The 15110-nt window shown below is 45.3% G+C and overlaps 1 long non-coding RNA gene across 3 annotated transcripts in view; it reads right to left on the reverse strand.

Moving 5' to 3' along the window:
- LOC146398779 (uncharacterized) overlaps window positions 1-15110 on the reverse strand; it is a 149624-nt gene that overhangs the window by 99404 nt on the left and 35110 nt on the right. The window lies entirely within an intron of this gene.

Genomic DNA, 15110 nt, shown 5'->3' on the forward strand with positions numbered 1-15110 from the left:
CAAACTCTACTCTCTGACGAGGTCAGTATAGTTTATTAGGCAAATGCCAAGAATTGATATTGTCACATGATGCTAAAAAGACGTATAGCTTGAAATGACTTTACTGGCCAATTCCCAAGAGACTCCAGGGCAGGATCTCATTACAAGAACGAGTGGGGGGAGTGTGTGTGTGTGCATGAGACGTGCCCCAGGGCATTTTTATCTGTTTGAGTCTTTCAGCCTAAGAATGTGCTCTTCGTGGAAGACTTTCAGTTTTTCTTTCCTTCATCAATAGTCCACTTCTTTCCAAAAAAGCACCTACTGAGTGAGCCCCTCTGCATTCATAGCTATGGTTTCTATGGATGCGGAGGGGGGGGTGAATATCCGACCATTAGCATGTTTCTAATAGACAAGCCTTCGTTCCCCTTTGTCTCCACTTTTCTAGGTCTGTCTGTCTGACTTATTTTAACTCCTCCGTTAACTTATACCTCGTCTCATTCCCAAGAGAATTCGAGGCAGCTGCAATTCCCTATACGCACAGCTTTCTGGGGATCCCGTATTTATACAATGTCTTTCTGCCTCCGTCTCCCCATCTTCCCCCCGCCTCATTCCAAGACACCAGCAACCCCATGTTTAAACATCGGTGTTTCTTTTTTCCTACCCGTCATTAACAACTTCGTCTCATTACTCATCGCATCAACCTCCCCACAGTCCTCTCGGCAGTTCTGCCATCTGTTCTCAAAAATGTGACTAACCTTTTAGTGACTGCAGGGGACACCTCAGCACTCCCCACTGAGTCTCAAATGTGTCATTAAATAATCTTCTCAGAAGTGTGCTTCTTCAACTTCCGATCACAGCCTCTGTTCTCCAACTAGTGGAGGACCTACTGCCCACGTCTGTTCCTAAAGCAGACCTGTCGCTGCGGGGGTGGGGGGGTGCTTGTGGGACAGGAAAAAATGGGGCATCATTGCAGGTGCTGGTTTGCTTTTGCTTTACTTAAAGAGGATACCTGCAGTGAGTGCTGATTAAGAGAGTAAGCAAAGCCGAGCTGCAGGCTTATTCAACGCTGAGATCTGCGCATCCTGTAACACTGAAGCGTGAACCAGATTTTCTGATAATACACAGTAAGGAATTGAGATAAAAGCATCAGACTGACCAAAACCCTCTCTCATGAGCTATGGGAATAAGATCTCTGAGGGGAAAAAAAAAGATGGGGAAAGCATTTTATTCTATTTCCTTATTTTTATTTGTCCTCATCCACCTCTTCAACAGTCAAGATGAAAAACAGGTCACCACAGGGCCCCTGGTGTTGCCTTTTTCTAAACATGCTGACTTCCACCCACCTCCTTCCCCCTGCTCCTAATCCCTGGAGCCACCACTCTTTCTTCCTTACTTCCAAAATGTTATCATTTCCAAAATGTTCTATCTAATACTTACAGAATCATGGCAAGTTGCAAAGATAGTACAGAGCAGAATCAAGTGTACATTTTACTTAAGTATCAAGCAAGCCCACAAAACTGACATTTTATAGTGCATAGTTCTGTGCCATTTTTCTTACATGTGTAGATTTTTTTTATTAATGATTTTTATGTTTTCCATTAGAGCTGATTTACAGTGTTCTGTCAATTTTCTAACATGTGCAGATTTTGTATGCAATCATTATTGCTGATTATGGTTGAGAATTATAAAAATAAAGAAGGAAAGAAAGAAGGAAGGAAAGAAAGAAGGAAGGAAAGGAAAGGAAGAAAAAGAAAGAAAATTGGAGTGTGAAATATCCCCGGAGAAAAACCCCAATAAGTATTTTTAAATATCATAGTGATTAAAAAAAAAAGACGGGGAAAGAGGGGTGAATACTTTTAAAAACAGCCTCAGCTTCAGTCTCCTCCTCCTACAGAATTCCTTTTGATTACAGAGAGCATGAGGCAGCACGTTACAGAGACAGTAAATTATTTGGCATTTCTTTCATAGAGAAGTAGATTCTCCATCTCCTCTCCTTTCATCTAGCCTGACCTCAATGGCTAGTTTCACCAGGACAAGGCAGTGAAGAGACTTCTGAGCCTAGGATACAATAAATAGGCTTTCGTTTCCTCTGAGCTTCCTTGGAGGGTTGTCTGGGAAAGCACTTGGCCACCCCCGTAAGCCATTAGACTCCCCTGAGACCACGGTGCTGGAAAGGCCACAGGAAAAGTGCTGGAAAACCACCTCACCTGAGCCCATCTTCCCAGCCTCCTACCCAGGTGGCAGGCAGGTCAATGAAGCCACAGTCCATCTGCCAGCTGAATACCTTAGTATTATTATTATTCCTTAGAATAATCTCCATGAACGGATGCACAGAGAATGCAGGAAACAGCCACCTACCTGAGCCTGCCTGAATTGCTGACACAGTCGTAAGAGACAATAAGACAGTCACTTTAGCCAACTGCAGAAATAAGTTGCTGAAGCATCTTTACTCTTCTACCTGGGTGCTCTCTCTGTCCCAGACTTGTAAGTAGAATTTCAACTCCTTTTTTGATTTCCAAACAACACAAGCATTTTAACACTCATGCATCTAACTTATCCTCCTATGCACAATCCTGGTGTGTGTGAGAGAGAAAGACAGAGATGCAGGAAAAGAAAATATGGGAATTTCTGCTGTGGCTTGATGGGCTTGGCAGCATCTCTGCGGCTCCAGGACACAGGTTCAACCCACGGCCAGGCATGGGGGGGGGGGCGCTCAAAGGACCGAGTGTTGTCGCAGCTGAGGCTTAGGTCACAGCTGTGGCTCAGATCTGATCCCCGGCCTGGGGACTCCATATGCCTCAGAGTGGCCAAAAAATAAAAATTAAAAAAAAAATTAAAAAAAAAAAAAAGATTCATGGTTTAAAAAAAAAAAAAAAGGAGTTCCTGTCATGGCTCAGTGGTTAACGAATCCAACTAGAACGATGAGGTTGTGGGTTCCATCCCTGGCCTTACTCAGGGGGTTAAGGATCCGGCATTGCCATGAGCTGTGGTGTGGTCGCAGATGCAGCTCAGATCCTGTGTTGCTGTGGCTGTGGCGTGGCCAGCAGCTACAGCTGATGAGACCCCTAGCCTGGGAACCTCCATATGCCGTGGGCAAGGCCCTTAGAAAAAGGCAAAAAGACAAAATAAATAAATACATAAATTTAATTAAATTTTTTTTTAAAAATGAAGATAGATATTAGCCCCACTCCAAACACCTAGCATCGTTTATGCTTATGACTTTTTCAACACCAAGTTCTATGAAAGACCCACTTAGTCCACCGGCACCTGGGGGCTACGTTTCACGTATTCATCTCCCTACTCACTGCTCTTTACAGTCTACACTCGTTGCTTCAGGACTCTGTGTTAACTGGTTCCTCCTAGCGGAGTGACCAAATAAAAATTGGGTACTTTGGAAGCAACGTGGAAAAAATTTCACCCTAAGGAGTCAAGACGATAAGTACTTGCTCATCGATGGACTGAGCCTTGCACACTCAGATCTCCCTCCGTACATTTTTGTCCTTCTCTGTCCATGTTTCGGGAGCAGAGCAGCAGAGCCCAAGATCGCCGTGGTAATGGACAGCGGCAGGGTCCGGCCACGTTTCACCACCGGAGATTACACCCTGCGACTGAAACCTCAGGTCATTTCCAGAAAGGAACCCCTAGAGGTTTCTTTCCAAACACGGTACGGTTTGGTTTTAATAACGGACAACAGGAAGGAAAAGAGCTGGAGGCCAAGCTGACCCCATGGCCATCTGCTCCCACTCACATCCACTCCCGGGGCAGACATGCATTTCTCCAGCAATGGGCACAATTTGTTGTGGGGAAAATAAATCTCCTTCCTTTCAGGCCTCAGAAACCCAGGGCTCCATAATAGATGCCCCCGAGAACACCATTCGAATGTACTATTATGGAGGTGTGCTTTAGGGGGTGACATTCAAGGGGGCCCCTCGAACTGCTCAAGCCAGAAGGACGTCTTCCCCCTGTGTTTCTCCCCCATCCCATCCTCTTCTCTCCGTCCCCCCTCATTCCCTTTTGAGATAAGCCCATGGCTCTCACCTTGTGCTCAGAGAACTGCCTCCGTTCTCCACTTCAGCAGGTCCCAACTACTTTGGAGCTGACTGGGCTAACTTTCCCGGTCAAAATCACTGGGAGAAAAAGCTCAGTCAGTAGTCCGGAAACTTCCTTTTCAGTGCAAAGCACCCCAGCTGCCACTTATCTAGCAGAGGGTGAGGGGGCGGATTCTGGAGCTGCTAGCTTTAGGAAGTACTTTAGTTTTAAGAAGTAAGACAGTCAAGACATGGAGGCAACCTCAATGTCCATCGACAGAGGCATGATAAAGAAGGTGTGGTACATATGCACAATGGAATATTACTCAGCCTTAAAAAAGGATGAGATGATGCCAACTGCAGCAACATGGATGGACCTAGAAATTATCATACTAAGTGAGGTTAGATAGTGAAAGACACAGGTCATGTGATACCACTGATACGCAGAATCTTTTAAAAAAGGATTCAACTGAATGCTTCTGCAGAACAGAAACAGACTCACAGACTTTGAAAAACGTATGGTTACCCAAGTGGACAGGCTGAGAGGGGAAAGGATGGACCGGGGGTTTGGGATTGGCATACGCCACGGAAGTACATGGAGCAACTGGCCAACAGGGACCTGCTGTTTAATACAGGGAACTCTAGCCAATGCTCTATGATAATCTCTGGGGCAAAGAATCTGAAAGAGAATGGTTATGTGTGTATGTATCACCGAATCACTATTGCACAGCAGAAATTATCACAACCTTTTAAATCAACTATATTTCAATAAAACTTTTTTTTAAAAAAAAGTAATATAGTTTTTTTAAAAAAAGGTCATTATGATTGGCTCTAACCCCATCTGCCTCATGGCCAGTTCCAGACCACTGCAATAAAGTGGGCATCACAATATATGAGTCACCAATTTTTTCATTTCCCAGTGCATACAAGTTATATTCACACTAGACTATAGCCTATTGCGTGTGCAATGGCACTGTGTCTAAACAAACAATGCACGTATCTTCATTAAAAAAATAATTTAGGAGTTCCCGTCGTGGCGCAGTGGTTGGCAAATCTGACTAGGAACCATAAGGTTGCAGGTTCGATCCCTGCCCTTGCTCAGTGGGTTGACGATCCGGCATTGCCATGAGCTGTGGTGTGGGCTGCAGATGCAGCTCGGATCCCGCGTTGCTGTGGCTCTGGTGTAGGCGGGTGGCTACAGCTCCGATTCGACCCCTAGCCTGGGAACCTCCATATGCCGACGCACAAAGACCAAAAATAATAATAATAATTTAAAGCTGGAGTTCCCATTGCAGCTCAGTGGTTAGCAAACCCGACTCGCATCCATGAGGTTGCAAGTTCAATCCATGGCCTGATGTAGTGGGTTAAGGATCCGGCGTTGCCATGAGCTGTGGTGTAGGTCGCAGACGTGGCTTGGATCCTGCGTGGCTGTGGCTGTGGTGTAGGCCAGCAGCTGTAGCTCCCCTTAGACCCCCAGCCTGGGAACCTCCATGTGCCATCAGTGCAGCCCTAAAAAAAAAAGACAAAAACAAGTCCTTTATTGCTGAAAAATGCTAACCATCATCTCAGCCTTCAGGGATCATAGCAGTAACATCAAAGACCATTGATCTTGGACCACCTCAACGCAGGTCAGAGTGCAAAGGGTTGAAATATTTCACCAATTCCCAAACTGTGAAAGAGACACAAAGGAAGCCAATACTGGAAAAGTGGTGCCAAGCTTGCTTTACACAGTGTTGCCACACACCCTGAATTTGTAAAAAACACACTATCTGCCAAGAGCACTGAAGCCAGGTATGCCTGCATTTTGTTCTAACAGCCCAAGAAAAGTAAAACAGGGTCTAAGGAAAGAAAATACCCTTTCTAAAGTTGAGATCTCTTATAGATGCCTCACGTGGAAGGAAAAAAAAAAAATCTAAGAATGAATATAACAGGAGTTTCATATTTTTTGGTCCTAATCAACCAATTTCAAGAAAGGGACCAACATGTTCATCAAGAGCCAGACTTTCTTGCTCTGGAAACTGCAAGGTTTCAATCGTATAAAGCCCATCGGTCTTATAAACAGAATGTTGCCTTTGTCTTCTCTCTCCTCTCCCAGGAGGATGGTTTACGTACACATTCTGTCCCTCTGATGAGACCTACCCCAAACACGTTAGGCCCTCCACTCGGGCCCACAGCAGACACTTTGTCCAAGGGCTCGGATTCTTAAGCCTTTGTCCTTCAGCTCCCACCTAGCACCCCAGCAAAGCCTTGGGAACACTTCTCTAAACTGACTGGCACTGCTCAGGTGACAAGATTTAATTATGTATAATGATGCTGAAGGTTAAACCTGAATTCTGGAATCCTCCTAATCAACCTCCCTAGGAATGCCTGCACCTTCGTCTCATATAAAATTCTCTATTGCAGCCAATTCAAACAAAAGCTTTGCTCAGTTTCGATGAATCCTAAAAGCCTCTTGTATTTTCATATGTCCATATACCTTACCTAGCCCCTTTTTTTTTTTAATCTTATCTTTTTTAGGGCCACACCCACAGCATATGGAGGTTCCCAGGCTAGGGGTTGAATTGGAGCTGTAGCCACTGGTCTATACCACAGCTACAGCAACACCAGATCTGAGCCTCATCTGTGACCTATACCACAGATCCAGGCAATGCCGGATCCTTAACCCACTGAGGGAGGCCAGGGATCGAACCTGCATCCTCATAGAGACTAGTCAGATTCGTCTCCTTTGAACTTCTATTACTTTATTAAGCCTTTTTTTTTCTTTGTACAGTTGCACATGAGGCATGTGGAAGTTCCCAGGCTAGGGGTTGAATGGGAGCTTCAGGTACAGGCCTGCGCCACACCAGACTGAGATGCATCGGTGACCCATGCTGAACCTTGTGGCAATGCCAGAGCCTTAACCCGGTGAGCGAGACCAGGGATGGAGCGGGCATCCTCACCATCAGTGCATCAGTGTCCTTAAACCCCCTTGAGCCACAACAGGAACTCCTCTATTAAGCTTTTTTTTTAGAAGTGTTCATCATGTGCCATCTTCTGGTCCAATTTGCCCAGGAACAACCTGTGCATATTTTTCTTGATGAATCTTTCAGTCTAAAAAGAAAGCATCTATCTATAACTCCTTTAACATAGCAGCTTATTCTCACAAAACCTCAAATGGCTGAGCTGTTATCAACATCCTCCAGGGAGCTTCATCTCTGGCCAGCCGTAAGCCAAGCTCTACTGAAAATGTGCATGTAATTGGCAAGCCCTTATCTGCTGGGAAGGGACACTGCCATCTCTGTCCCTAGGATTAGGAACTGCTTTTAGTTTTCCCTTTTTAGCAGAACAAACAGTGAACTTTGAATAACCTCATGTACCTCAGAACTCGGCTTCAAATTGGGTCATCATTAATTTAGCCAGGTGGCCAAAAAGTGCACGGTGAATTTTAGTCTATACAAACTTCGATATCAAAGTCTAACGTAAAAATATAAGATGGTACAAGTAAGATTGCACGATTGTTTTCCTCATCACAAGAAATGCCATAATTTTAGCCAGAGTTTCTCCCACATCTCTTGCCACTTGGTATCGGCTCATCTAAATTCTATTTCTGGGTATTAAATTCAGGATTAAGAGAGAGGAAGAAAACGAGTTCCCTATGACTCAGTGGGTTAGGAACCTGACACCATGAGGATGCAGGTTTGATCCCCGGTCTTGCTCAGCAGGTTAAGGATCCAGCGTTGCTGCAAGCTGCAGCATAGGTTGCACATGCAACTCAGATCCCACGTTGCTGTGGCCGTGGGGTAGGCCAGCAACTGCAGCTCTGATTCAGCCCCTAGCCCGGGAACTTTCACGTGCTGCAGGTGCAGTCATGAAAAAAAGAGAGAGAAGAACAAAGGGGGAAAGGGGGGAGTCAGTGCCTTAGTAGCTGTCACCACAGGGAGCTTAAGGCAGGAAACTCAAAAACACTAAGAACTGTCCAACCCTAACCCACAACAGATAGGTCCTGCCCGGATAGTTCTCTCAATAGGGAAACCTCATGATTCACACACACCAAGCTTAGTTTTATCAACACATCCAGTAAATGGAGGGAGAGTAGAAAATTCTAGTTGGTGGGCTGAGTCCTAGCAGGGAAGGCTGTATAGGACCCGTCACCTCTGGCAGGTCTCCTGGCCTGCAGGGTACCAAGAAAACCCTGGTTACTGCTGACCCTGACTGGCCAGCGACTGCAGCTTCCTTTCAAAGAATCATGCTCTCCACGTAGCAATCCCAGGGACAGCCTGAGAGAGGAGGCTGCCTGCTGCTATGGTCCTGGCAGACCAAGAGACACCCTGAAAGAGCAGGTGGGTCAAATATTCGCCCGGAATAGGCACCCACGGTTCAGTCATGTAGTTATCCCTGTTGTAAGAGTGAGAGTCCAAGCATTATTTCACTGCTCATTACTGTACCCTTCCTTCAAATGCCCTATTAAATGCCTCTTCTCCTGCCTCAATATGTATAGCCTCCAAATAATGATAGATTTTTGTGCTCTCCCACCTGGCCTCGAGTAACTGCTCAGCGCTGATCTAATGCCTTTCAATAGTCAAGTGTACATCACCTTCCTTGTCCATGAACTTTGAATGGATTTATAAAACTATGAACTCACACAGGGCATACAAATGACGAGCATCTGACATGCCTAACTGGCCAAACACCTGTCTTTCAGCTTTCGTCTCCTTGCTTCTGATAGAACTGAGGAGGCATCCCTAGCCACCTGGTGAGCCTCGCCCTTCCCAACATGAACTAAGACTGTTTTCATCAGTCCACTCTTTAAAGCCTTGGAGGCACTGACAGAGTCATAAAGCAGTTCCTCCTGGAAATGTTACGTATTTTGTCTTCCAAAGGATCCGGCGGAATCTATTTGGCAACAGGGCAGCTGCAGTGTCAACTCCTTGGTCACAGCTGGGACTCTCCCAGAAACTGTCCAAGTAGCAGGTTGTCAAGACAGCTGTCGAAGATGCCCCTGCGGCCGCCATTCATCCTCCTGCTCTGGTTTTCCAGCACAATCAAAGTGTCAGCAATTCCCATCACCCCCGAGATCACACCATGACAAAGACCTGATATTCCAATAAACGAGGCCTGGGGTCCATCTATTTCAAAGACTAAAACTGGCCACCACTTGGAATCTACTGGCTATTTTCATCAGCCGGGATTCATGGATGCTTGGGAAGCCAACAGTGGGCAATTACTCTTGATTGTCACAGATTTATCCTGGAACTGGGACTGGGTGGGCAGGCAGTGAATAGCGGCCCCAGTAGCTACAGCCATGCCACTCCAATGTTTGTGTTAGCTTTCCTCTATTTTCCTGAAGGATATATTAAATACACATCAGTTGAGCTAACAGCCGCCAAGAAACTTTGCCTCGAAACAGCAGCCTAAGCAGAACTATTGAAATGACTAAAATAGGCTTTAGAAATGACTGCCTCAAATCCATTCACATATGGAATTGGAAAACTGAAACCAGCGAGGGATTTCCAGAGGCTACATCATGAATTAAATGCCAGAGGCAGAGCTCAAAGTCCCCAATTAACTTGTACTTTATTTTAGTGCATAAGTGAGTATACACCTCCCACAAAAAATAACCTTCTCTCACAGCACCACAGATCTGGAAAGCTTCTGTGCTGTTCTTTTTTTTTTTTCCCTTCTGTTTTCTTTTAAAGGAGACCCTGGATTGTGATGATCATTGCACAACTACAAATGCAATAAATTCATTGAGTAATTAAATAAATAAATGAGACCCAAAAAATTTTAAGTGAAGGTATTTTTAAAATATCCCTGTAGGCGCACCAAAAAAATAAAGAAGGATTACTACAAAGAATAGCCCTATCTCCTGTCTCCCATGAGAGGTGTCTCAGGCTTGGGAGTACAGCAAGTTTTATGAGGTGGATAGAGAGATTAGACAGCTAACGCTTTGGCTCCTTCCAACAGAAGGAATTTTGGAGAAAGAAAGTTGCCATATCACAGTAGGGGAGGCTGTCAAATGCCTCAGAGTTGTTTGTAAAACTTCTGCAGTAGATCTTCTGATGGCTCGCTACATTTACCTCTTAGGCAGCGATGAAAATCTCTCTCTGGTATGAACTGAAGTTCAAGTGAACTGTGCATGAAATTGGCTATTAGAGACTCAGGTTGCAAATGGAGTCTCTCAATCTAGAACCCATGAGAAAAGGGGTCATTGATTCTTTCGTTGTTGATTTTCCTGTATATCATTTCTCCTTCATTATAAACATTTTCAGACTTAAATAAGCAGAAGATGGGCTCAATAAAGCATTCAAGAGTCAAGTGTACTCTCTCCCAATATCCCATTCATTCCGTAATTGATCTCCAAACTTTGAGATTGTTCAAAGCTTTTCCCTTCGAGTGTGTATATAAAATATTGAAAATCAATATATTGTCGTCAGGGTTTGCAGTGGTATAAAGATATTTGGAAGCTTAAAAGGAACAACATGACCTGTCTGTGTCTGCGATGCAAATCTAACAATTTTTAATGTTTTGCAGGCTGACAATCCTTCAGTCAGACGAAAATGAACCCAAACTTGTCAAGCTAAGGGCCACATTGCTTCTCCCTCAGATGTCACACAGCTGAAGAGGGACAAGATTTCAAAAGCTAGGCATCAGCTATGGCATCAGCTATGGCTGGCTGCCTTATTTCATTAAATGGGTGGTTTTAAATGTATATTGCAAGTCATTTCAAGGTGTTCTATCATTTGTTTGGTCTTCTCCCTTGAAAGCCATCCGTGGGAAGCTCAGTTTTTCCAATCCCACCGTCAGCTATTATAGGCAGAACTTTCTTGGCGAAGGCGCTTTCCGTGTCCTCCAAAGGGCTCTTTTGGGGAGAAGCCTGAAAAGCTCAACCTTGGCTTCCCACGGCGAACCATGTCGCTGCGGGGATGCGGTCACAATTTCTACACATGGAGTGTGTTCCTGTGAGCCCGTCTGAGGCTCAGACGGACACATTTTCTAAAGGAAACTGGCTATTCATGTTCTTGTGTACACTCGGCCTTTCTGCCCTATGTCCTTACACACAATTCAGGATGCCTCCAGCAGGTGAGCGGCCTCAGCATCTGGACCTGGAGGCTATCTTGATTCCGAGAAGTTCTTCCTCTAAAGGGCATGTGAGAACTTGGCCGCTGACTCTGACCTTTCCCGTGCCCGCAGGTGTCTCTGTGTACCTCCTAAGAGTCCCCTGTCATCTTGATGTCTCCGTCTTCCCTCTATCCCTGGTGCAGGAATCCAGACGTTGCTCCATCAAATGTCAACATCTACGCGGGAACACCTTGCTTTACGGGCCCTTTGCTTTATCATGCGAGGCGTGCAGTAGCATTGCAATTTGTTTGCTTTTTGTTGGGGGGTCTTTGGGGGGTTTTTTGTTTTGTTTTGTTCAGACTGAAGGTTTGTGGCCACCCTGTGTCAAGCAAAGTCTCTCAGCACCATCTTTCTAAGAGCATTTGCTCCCATCATGTCTTGGGGTCACATCCTGGCATTCTTGCAACTTTTCAGACATTTTTCATTACTGTTCCTTTGTTACAGCGACCGGGGATCAGTCATCTTTGACGTTCCTATTGTAATTGGTTGGGAGAAATGTGTGTCTTCTGACTGCTCCACCGACCGGTCATTCCCCCATTTCTCTCTCTCCCCTTGGGCCTCCCTGAGACACAACCACATTGAAATTAGACCAATTAATAACCCTATAATGGGCTCCAAGAGGTCAAGTGAAAGCAAGAGTTGCACATCTCTCAAATCAAAAGCTAGAAACGATCTAGCTTCGTGGGGAAGGCAAATCGAAAACTGAGATCGGCTGAAACTCGGCTTCTTGCACCAAAAAGCCAAGTTGTGAAGGCCACGGAAATGCTCTGGAAGGAAATTACCAGAGCTACCCCAGTGAACACACACATGCTCAGAAAGCAGAGCAGCCTTAGTGCCGAGAGGGAGAAGTTTGAGCGGCCTGATGAGGTCAAACCAGTCCCAACATCCCTTTAAGGGCAAAGCCTTGAGCCAGAGCCAGGCTCCCACCCTCCTCAGTTCTATGGAGGCTGCTGAGAGAGGGGAGGAAGCTCCAGAAGGCGGAAGCTAACAGAGCTCAGTTCATGAGATTTTAGGAGAGAAACTGCTCCGTAACATCCAAGGACAAGGTGAAGCAGCCAGGGTTAATATGGAAGCTGCAGCAACTTATGCAGAAGCTCTCAGTAAGTGTGTGTTTGTTTGTTTGTTTTTTGAGAGAAGCCGGGGATTGAACCCGCAACCTCATGGTTCCTCGTTGGATTCATTAACCACTGAGCCACAGTGGGAACTCCCTCGATGAGCTCTTTAATGAAGGCGGCTACACCACACCATAGATTTTTCCATGCAGATCAAATAGTCCTACACTGGGAATGCCATCTATGACTTTCATAACAAGAAATGAGAAGTCAATGCCTGCCTTCAAAGCTTCAAAGGATAGGCTGATTCTCTTGTCAGGGGCTAATGCAGCTGGTGACCTGCAGTTAAGGGCAACGCTCATGCACCATTCTGAAAATTCTAGAACCCTTAAGAACTATGCTCAACCTACTCTGCCTGTGCCCTATAAATGGAACAATAGCACATCTGTTTACAACATGGTTTACTGAATAGTTTAAGCCCTCTATTAACACCCACTGCTCAAGAAACAAGAAGATTCCTTTCAAAATATTACTGCTCATTGGCAATGCACCTGGTCACGCAAGAGCTCTGATGGAGACAGATAATTAGATTAATATTGTCTTCATGGCTGCTCACACAACATCCCTCCTGCAGCCCCTGTTTCAAGAAGTCATTTCACCTTTCAAGTCTTATTATTTTTATTGTTCTTGTTGTCTCTTTGGGGCTGCACCCATGGCATACGGAAGTTCTCAGGTTAGGGGTCAAGTCAGAGCTGCAGCTGACGGTCTACACCACAGCCACAGCAACTTGGGATCTAAGCCTCTAACCGACATGGCAGCTCACAGCAATGCTGGATCTCTAACCACTGAGCAAGGCCAGGAATTGAACCCGAGTCCTCATGGATACTAGTTGGGTTCGTTACCGCTGAGCCACAACGGGAACTCCCTCAATTCTTATTATTGAAGAAATACATTTTGCCAGGGATAGCGGTTTCTCCTATGGATCCGAGCCAAGTAAATTGAAAAGCTTCCAGAAGGAATTCACTATTCTAAATGCCATTAAGAACATTCACGATTCATGGAAAGAGGTCAAAATGTCAACATTAACAGGACTTTGGAAGAAGTTGATTCCAGCCCTAATGGATCACTCTGAGAAGTTCAAGACTTCAGTGGAGGAAGTAACTATAGATTATGGTAGAAATAGAAAGAGAATTAGAAGTGGAGCCTCAAGTGACTGAATTGCTGTCATTTCATTATAAAACCTTAACAGACAAGGAGCTGCTTCTTACGGACAAGCAGAAGGGGTTTCTTAAGATGGAATCTACTCCTGGTGAAGATGCAGTGAAGGTGGTTGCACTGACAACCAACAATTAGAATATTATATGGGAGTTCCCGTCGTGGCGCAGTGATTAACGAATCCGACTAGGAACCATGAGGTTGCGTGTTCGGTCCCTGCCCTTGCTCAGTGGGTTAACGATCCGGCGTTGCCGTGAGCTGTGGTGTACGTTGCAGACGCGGCTCAGATCCCACGTTGCTGTGGCTCTGGCGTAGGCTGGTGGCTACAGCTCTGATTCAACCCCTAGCCTGGGAACCTCCATATGCCACGGGAGCGGCCCAAGAAATAGCAAAAAGACCAAAAAAAAAAAAAAAGAATATTATATGGACTTAGCTGATAAAACAGCAGAATCTGAGAGGTTTGACTGCAGTTTTGAAAGTAGTTCTACTGTGGGTAAAATGCTGTCCAACAGCATTGCATACTACAGAGAAATCATTCATGAAAGCAAAAGTCCATTGATGCAGTCAACTTCATTGCTGTCTTATGTTAAGAAATTGCCACAGGCACCCCAGCCTTCAGCAACCAGCACCCTGTAATCCAGCAGCCATCGACACCAGGCAAAGACCCTCCACCAACCAAAAGACAGCTTGCTAAAGGCTCACATGGTAGCATTTTTCAACAAGAGTATTCTCTAAGGTACGTACATTTTTTAAGATATGTTATTGCCTACTTAACAGACTACATTACAGTATAAACCTAACTTTTCTATGCACGAGGAAAACAACAAATTCTTGTCAATCTGTTTGTCCCCCCCCCCCCCCCCGCCAGGGCTGCACCTGCAGCATATGGAGGTTCCCAGGCTAGGGGTCAAATCAGAGCTGCAGCTGCCGGCCTCCACCACAGCCACAGCCATGCCAGATCCAAGCCATGTCTGTGACCTACACCAGAGCTCACGCAATGCCAGATCCCTAACCCACTGAGCGAGGCCAGAGAGCGAGCCTGCATCCTCATGGCTACTAGTTGGGTTTGTCACCTGCTGAGCTTCAACGGGAACTCCCTGAACATTTTTTCTCATTTGAGGAGATGTACTCAGTTTATCTGGATCAGTTTTATTCATGGTTTTAAAAATATTACCTAGCAGTTGCATTTTGAAAAGCTCTTTTTTATGCTGTGATTGTCCATTGGATGGCATCCAGTTCTTACTTAACAGATGCAATAGCTTCTCTTACCAAAAGGATAAGAAGACAAATTATAGGACTTTTACTTTTTTCTTAAGTTTCCCATTTCCTCAATTGCCTACTTAATCTTTTTTTATTGTTTTATTTGGGCTCTATCTTTCACGTTAAAGAATTTTCTCAAATACTTGCAGATCTCTCTGCCCTAACATTTATGAGGTTTTTTGTTTTTGCTTTTTAGGGCCGCACTGTGGCATATGGAGGTTCCCAGGCCAGGGGTCGAATCGGAGCTATAGCCGCTGGCCTACGCCACAGCAGCAGCAACACAGGAGCTGAGCCTCATCTGCGACTTACACCACAGCTCATGGCAATGTCAGATCCTTAACCACTGAGCAAGGCCAGGGATCAAACCTGCAACCTCATGGGTCCTAGTCGGATTCCTTAACCACTGCGCCACAATGGGAACTCCTGCCCTAACATTTACAGAGCAGGCTACCACACTTTATTAGTTCCTTAAACTTGC

This window comes from Sus scrofa, chromosome 10 (genome assembly GCF_054392235.1).
Source record: "Sus scrofa isolate SSC_HxYL_T2T_F1_AM1 chromosome 10, Sscrofa_HxYL_maternal_Yorkshire_Landrace_v2.0, whole genome shotgun sequence".
Lineage (NCBI taxonomy): Eukaryota > Metazoa > Chordata > Mammalia > Artiodactyla > Suidae > Sus > Sus scrofa.